General features: G+C 35.2%; 1 non-coding gene across 1 annotated transcript; it reads right to left on the bottom strand.

The window, feature by feature from the left end:
• Positions 1–2,127: 2,127 nt before the first annotated feature.
• LOC123573256 (small nucleolar RNA U13) lies at positions 2,128–2,229 on the bottom strand. The gene has a single exon (XR_006697983.1). It is a non-coding gene; the product is annotated as a small nucleolar RNA U13 (small nucleolar RNA).
• Positions 2,230–7,689: the final 5,460 nt, after the last annotated feature.

The following is a 7,689-nucleotide window of genomic DNA, read 5'->3' as shown; positions in this document are numbered from 1 at the left end:
CCTCAGCTTCCTGAGTAGCTGGTACTCCAGGCACCCGACTAACATTTTTTATTATTTGTAGAGACAAAGTCGCAGTATATTGCCCAGGCTGATTTTTTTTATTCAATGTTATTTTTTACCTTATCTATCCATCTTAATATACAGACCATTTATTCATTTTAATTGCAGTGGAATATTCAAATTTTATTTTCAATGTATTTCTTATATAATGTCATTATCACAAATGAACTTTTATATAATGACTTTTTTCTGCTTTCTCATCTCCACCACTTTCTAGACTTTCATCTCAACACACACACACACACACACCCGCGCGTGCACACACACACACAGCTTTAATTTTAGACCTCTTAAACGTCAAATTCTGTTAGTGGATGTTCTGGAATCCAGCTAACCCTCTTATGGCATATAAAGGCTAAGATAAGTGTGGACAAGAAACCTCTGAACTTGTTTCAATCTCTCTTTGGGTACATTAATTACATACAACTCAGAAATGTTTTGCACTGAGTGTGAATATATAAAAATTTGAGGACTATATTTAGAATGTCATGTTTGTCTTCTCAAAGAGATAATAGTTAAAATAGAATCTTAAGACAAAAACTAACAGATAGGGTGTATAAATCACTGACTTAACAGGGTGTTTCCACTGACAATGCTTTTCAGCTGTGCAATTTGGAAAGAAAAATGAAAAGGAAAAGTGAGCTCATCAGTTCACTCAGAAAACTAAACTCTTTCATAAAAGTTTGTTGTTGGAATTGAGATTGTTTTGGATGAAAAAATGCTGCAGCCTCCCAGTCTCTAGTTCCCATTTCTTTCATTTCTGGATGTAATTAGCTTTATATTATTTTCCTTTACACACACACACACACACACACACACACACACACACACACAATGTCAAACTACAAGCCTGAGTATTCAAAATAATTTAACTATATTTTATGAGTAAGATTGTATTTCCCCTACATATTATGGCAAATCTATTACTTCTACTTAATTTGTACTTCACAACTTAATGTCAATCACTTTAAAATAACTAAGTGCATAGAAAAGGAGAAGTTCAAACTAATTTTCATCACTTCCCCTCAAAAACATCATGATTTACTTTATAGTCACCTACAGACTAATTATATTTGTAGAACTTTATATATCACAGGGATTTTATGTTACACGATTTATCTGAACAAAACTGTACCATGTAGGCTATAAGATGACAGAAAATAACAACAATAAAGAGCCAAAATGTCAGGAAGTTAACATTCTAATAGGTGAAATGACACAGACAGAAATAAAAGCAGCTTTGACTGCAGATGTGTTTCAATGGGGAAGAAGAGGACATTTTACCTGGGAGAAAAAAATGCAGCTGGAAGCTAATGCAGGGTTCTATCAACTATCCTCATCAATAAAGAAGACATCGTGGGACAGGCCAGACAGGAGACTGAGAATTCTGAAACCTTAGTCCCCATCTTGGCTCGGTCCTTACGGACTAGCATCATGCCTGACACATAATGGGTGCCAATGAAAATGTGTTGATATACCGTATAGCCTTGAGAATGTCACAGTTTCTCAGCCTTTGTTCCTCCCCCACAAAGGGGAGTAAGAGATCACTCATAAGGTTCTTGTGAAGATCAAATAAGACAATATATGTGACAGTGTACGTAGTAAACTCTAAGGCACCAGAAATATATTGTATATCATTCTTGGAGGAGTTTAAAAATATGTCACAAAATCTTTGAAGTTGGTACATCATGCTATGAAGTGACTTCTCTATGAAAAAATGTTGGCCTGTGGTGGGGGATGCGGAAAAGAAAAAGCTTAGCCTGTTGTTATCCTCTTCCTTTGGCCTCAGCAACCTCCAACCCATCCATGTGCCCCTCCCTTAGTGGGCAGTAGGTAGTGGACTTACAGACTTGTGAATTCCTTCCCCAGTGGTGACTGGGACTTTTCCCAGAAGAATGTGAAGCACAGAATACCTCCATGTTCAAAAAAAATAACACCAAACTGAAGCCAACCCGTGTTTCCTCTATAGGGTTCCAGCACAATAACTTTAGGGAAGAAAAGAAGATGATTTAACAACTGAGGTTTTCTCTTTTTTTTTATTGGTTGGTTGGATGGTTGGTTTCTTAATATCAGATGGGTAATGTGCAAATGTGGTAACAAGGTTGGAGGGCAGCATATCTCACACATGAGCGTAAATACCCAATCATCACACATAAGTTGCAAAAGGATCAACATCTGCGTTTCGTGAAGCTGTGAGGTTTTCTGTTATTTTAAATCCCCATGATAGGTCAGAACCCTTTGCTAGGCATGGTGGAAGAGACGGGTGTACATTATGTACAATTTCCATGTTCTGTGGTAGCCTAAGGAAAGATGCCCAGATCTGGAAATAAAACACAGCACCATAATGACAGTGATCAAGAGGTAATGAGGAACCTGCTCACACAGTTTAGACTCTGATTACACCCTCAGAGATAACATTCACAGTCCAAGAATAGGACCATTCTGAGCATATGGCATTGACCAAACCTTCTTTACAAAACCTCATAACAGGCATTGTGTGAATACAATACATCAGCGTACCATATTTCATGTGCTAATCTTTTCATGACGGTCTCATGCTATAGTATTTCAGTGATGGTGTAAAGAGAAGAAATGTGATTAAACCAAAGGAGGAGAGGTGGGGGTTAGCCTCAGGAAAAAGAGAAAAGGAAAGTGGAAATACGATGGTCCTTAGTTGAGCAGATAAAACAGACTAAGCAGAATAAAGGACAATGTATGGTGCTCATTCCATCTGGGCATATTTGAGACAGCTATTTAATAGAGTATTTTGTTTTTGGCAGACTTTCTGTTTAAACGGGAACTGTGTGCGTATTAATAGTAACCCTCCACATATGAATCAGCTTGGTTCTAGCTACATGGCATTATTTTCAAACATGCCAATACCTGTAAAATGCTGAAGTTACCACAAAAATTTAAAAATCAGTAATGCCCTATAAATCTCCATGAGTTTTATGATTCATTCCTTATCAATCAAACTAGTTAGGATTTTTTAAATCTTTGGTTTACATTCTTTTTCCTCATCTGTGATATGAGGCTAATACACTTATTATTATGACATTTTGCAGAGTCCCACACACAGCTTTTGCTCCTTTTCCTTTTTCTTCATCTCTTCCTTTTGTCTGTGGTATATGCCTACACTAATGTGTGTAGGGTGCCATAAAACAAAGTGGAGTGAGTAAAAAGAGATGATGATTATGAAGAATAAATAGAGATTATTTTAAAAGTGGAAAAGTTCTTGGGTAGGTAGTTTTCAAAAAGTACCATAAACTGAGTTTCTGAAGAAAGATAACTTGTTTCCCTGAAAGTATTTTCCTTCTTTTACCCATTACCTTGCCCATCTTCCCATGAGTTCTTTCTCTGACTCTACTCTTCTTTGCTCTCAGATGCTTTTTTTCTTTCTCTAATATTTTTTTCTTCTACTACTATTTTTTTCTTCTGTTTTACTCTCACTGTTGGAGACTACTGCTTAATTGTTTACTCTATTATTTCCCATAGAATCTTTCATGAGAATTCTGCTTGTGGGTGAGCTTCAGTGTGTTTAGATGTAAGCAGGTGAATACAATGCAGTTTGGAATCCACATCATAAAGCAAATCACTCTAAAGCAGATGGCATTTTCCCATGGGAAAATGTTTGCAGTTTGGGGTTTTCATTCCTAACCAAAGAAGGCCTCAAATGAATCATAGACATGACCAACAATATGTCTTTAAAGTGAAGATATGACTATAAATTACTAGAAAAGAAAGTTAAGTTTTAAATCCTAAGAAGTGGATTTTAAATGTATAAATTGATTATTCTATTATGAACCTCTATTATAAAATAAGCCTCCAGACAAAACAAAAGGTTGTCTTTAATTTAGTCTAACTCTAATGTGCAAAGTATAAAAACATGTAATTATTTGACAATTAATGATCTAGTATTTTTTTAACTGAAAGCAAAGTGCTCATCTAATTCAATAATGTACTCATTGGTTTTTATTTACTGATGAAGAAATGAATTATATTTTCCATCTTAGTATAGAAAATGGATTAGAAGGATTGTTTAAATGCCTCAAGTTTCTTTAAAAACTAAGTCATGGATTTCTTTTCAGCCTATTTATGAATATAATGGTTTCTGTTTACTGTGTTCATGAGTTAAAACTCTAATACCTGTTACATAAGTCTCCTACAGCACCAGGATGTGTATTAGTCTCTGAAACAAAGCCGTAAGTAAATCAAGAAAACTGTTGAAATTTCCAGAGAGTATAGCTAAGTGTAATTAGCAATTACAGTCAGCCCTCTGAATCCATGGGTTCCACATTCCTGGATTCAACCAACCAAGGATTTAAAACATTTGGAAAAAAATTAGTAAAAAAAAAAAAAACAAGATAACACTAAAAATAAATAAATAAATAAATAAATAAAACAACTATTTATACGGCATATACATTGTATTCAGTTATTATAAGTACTCTAGAGATGATTTAAAGTATACAGAAAGATGTGCATAGGTGACATGCAGATACTATGCCATGCTATATCGAGGAATTGAGCATCTATGAATTTTGTTAGTGGAGGGATGTGGTGTCCTGGAATCAATTTTCTATGGATACCAAGGGACAGTTGTATCTGTTCTCAGTACTACTACTGAAATTTATTACTTTTCACATCATAACTATCTATAATGCTCATACCCAAAGAAATTATCTGAGTTTTAGGACTCAAGAGTTAGGAGTTTGTTCTCTTTCATATAACCCTGGAGATGAGGAATTCATGACACAGACTCAGTTAAGGGCTTTTCAACCTAACTCCTTTGGTGATTACTACAGTTTTGATGCTTCTTCCTGAATTAAGTATGCATATAGATGTCAAAACAATCAACTAAAAGGGCTTTGAGAGGCAAAACAAGACATAAATGCATATAAATTTCCTAAGTCCAAAAAGCCACTCTTGTTCACAAAATGAGTATTGATTGCATTCAACCTGACCTATGTAAGCATGTCTTCTGATGATCTATGGCACAACAAAGAAAATCCCATATATATAATGTGTATGTGTTACTAGCTGTGTTTGGCTCTTTGAGTCTTAAAAACTGTACGAGTAGCATTTGGAAATTAATAAAAATCATTGAGAGGTAGATAATGGGGCAAGCTATATTCTCCAAAGAGATCCAGTAGTCTGTGCTCTGTGCTGGTATAGATTAGAGATAATGCTCTATAAAGCAGCACTTGGTAAAATATGCTGCAGGCAGAAGATGGTCAATAAATGTGGTTGTCTATTAAGCTGTGAAAGGGTCCTCCTGTGGAATATACATAATCTCTATTCTCCAAAGTCTTCAAAGATGTTTTCTGATAGCACAAAACTTCTTCTTATTTTTACAAAATGGCAATAACTAGATGGATTTTGCCTGTTTTCAGGAGACTTGGGGTCCAGAAATCACTGCATTTCTCAGGGAATGTTACCTGGTGGAACTACTGGTGGATGAAATAATAAAGCTAGGTCGTAGGACAAGTATAACAATAAACTTTACACTGAATTGAGGGTCTCCCTGTAAATTAAAAAATGTGTGGCAAGTTCTTTCTTATTAAAAAAATTATAATAGAATGGCAATGAATATAAAAATAGTGATAGCATTAGAAAATTTTCTATAGATACTAAAACTAGAGAGTGAAAATCTAAGTATTTTGCTACATCACCAATATTATGTCAGACCAATATCATGTGTCTTCTGAGAAAGACACATTATCATCTTGTTGGTATTCCTGCCTAAATACTGTATAAACTGAATATAATCATGGGGAAACTAGACAAACCCAAACCGAGGGACTTTCTACACAGTAGCAAGTGTAGAAAGTATTAAGGACAAGAAACACAGAGAAAGTATAGAAATTATTCTAGATTAAAGAACACAAAAAGACATAGCAATGATGTGAAGTACGTGATCTTGGGATACATTCTAGACTAGTAGAAAACAAAAACTATCAAGGATACTCGTGAGATACTCAATGAAATTTGAATCTGCATTGTGGACTAGAGTAATTTATAAACACCAAATTCCCTGATTTTAATAAATATACTGAATATATTGTGGTCATGAAAGAGACTGTACTTAGGAAATAATCACTGAATTTTTAGAGGTAAAGTGGCATAATATCTCCAGCTTATTCTCCAATGGTTCATTAAACATACATAAATAAAGAGAGAAAATTTAAACAAATGAGAAAAAAATTAAACAATTACTAATCTGGTCATCTCAAATTAGCAACCATCCATTTTGCTCAGGATTAAGGGCCTCCAATCATCTATTTAGCCTTCCTTTGGCTAAAGCTGTCATCACTATTACCAGAAAAGTCCCAGACAAACCAGGGCAAGTTGGTCACTCTGCCTCCCACTTCACCCCTAAAGTACAGAGTGAAATCTCATATTGGGCATTGAAGACAAGGGTTTTCTTGCTGTTTTGTTCGAACAGTAAACATTTTATGCATTTATGGAAGCATAAAGTCAATGTAGGAGAATAATACTATTAGGATAAGAGAGATATGAATCGTGCTATTACAGTGTTTGGCATGCTGGAGCGGTAACTCGTTAGAGGAAATTATGAAAATAGATAATTACTCTGCATCTTCTCTTTAGAGAATGCCATTTAGCCTATAAATGTGTAAGTTCATCATCAGAAAATGCAATCAATATGCAAAATCCTTTACTTGCATATAAAGAGATTGCCTCCTTATGTGGAAGATTAAAGGAAACCAATTTCCCTCATGTTACTGTTCAATATCTAATGAGGAACTTCAATTTATTTCAACTAAGATTACATTTTAACATCCCATCTAAGGCACAGTACAATCACTGGCATGCATTATAGACTGGTTCTAAAGGGAAACAGATGAAGAGTGCAATTGTATTTTCAAAACACTTTAAACAGCTTTGATGCTTGGAAAGTCACTTCACTTTTTGCCAACAAATAATGCCAATATTCCTTTGATCCTAAAAAAAAAATGCAGGTTTAAAGCAAGATTCTCAGAAATGTATATATTTCATTTAAGAAAAATGTTAGAAAATAAAGGCCAAACTTTCATCCTATTACTACCATAAGTTTAGCATAAACTCCCTTACAAATATGTGTTAAGCTAAATGTAAAGGGGGAATGCTGAGGAATTTTCTGTAAACATGTCTCAAGTATCTGCCCTAAAAATCTCCTTCAAAAGAAGTTAGAAAATACACTATTGAATTTCACAAGCGTCTTCACACAGATAGTTTCTCCCTACTGTCCCGAGAGTCCTTTCTAACAATTTCTTCTCCTTGTTACTGTTTTTATTTCATTTCTCCTAGCTGCAAGATAACTATATCTAGTAACAAAGAATGGATTGTGTGAGCAACTCATGTGTATAGCTGTAAGAAGTAAATTGTGACTATTGTGACTCTTTCTCCTAGTGGGGAGGACAGCAAATATTCCACAACACAGCATGAACTGGAGACTTTCAAAGATATTTTTCTGCCTTTCTTAAGGCAATTCCCACTAGCAAGATCTTCCATCAGGGCAGCTCCTGGCTCTGCTGGCAGCAGCTCCAGGTGGACTGCTCTTGCACGGTCCACTCCTTGCAAAGGCCCTCTATATAATTCCCATTGTTTGCTCCACAGAGGTCCCCACAA

Source organism: Macaca fascicularis, chromosome 4 (genome assembly GCF_037993035.2).
Source record: "Macaca fascicularis isolate 582-1 chromosome 4, T2T-MFA8v1.1".
Classification (NCBI taxonomy): Eukaryota; Metazoa; Chordata; class Mammalia; order Primates; family Cercopithecidae; genus Macaca; species Macaca fascicularis.
This window is presented reverse-complemented; position numbering and strand designations above follow the sequence as displayed.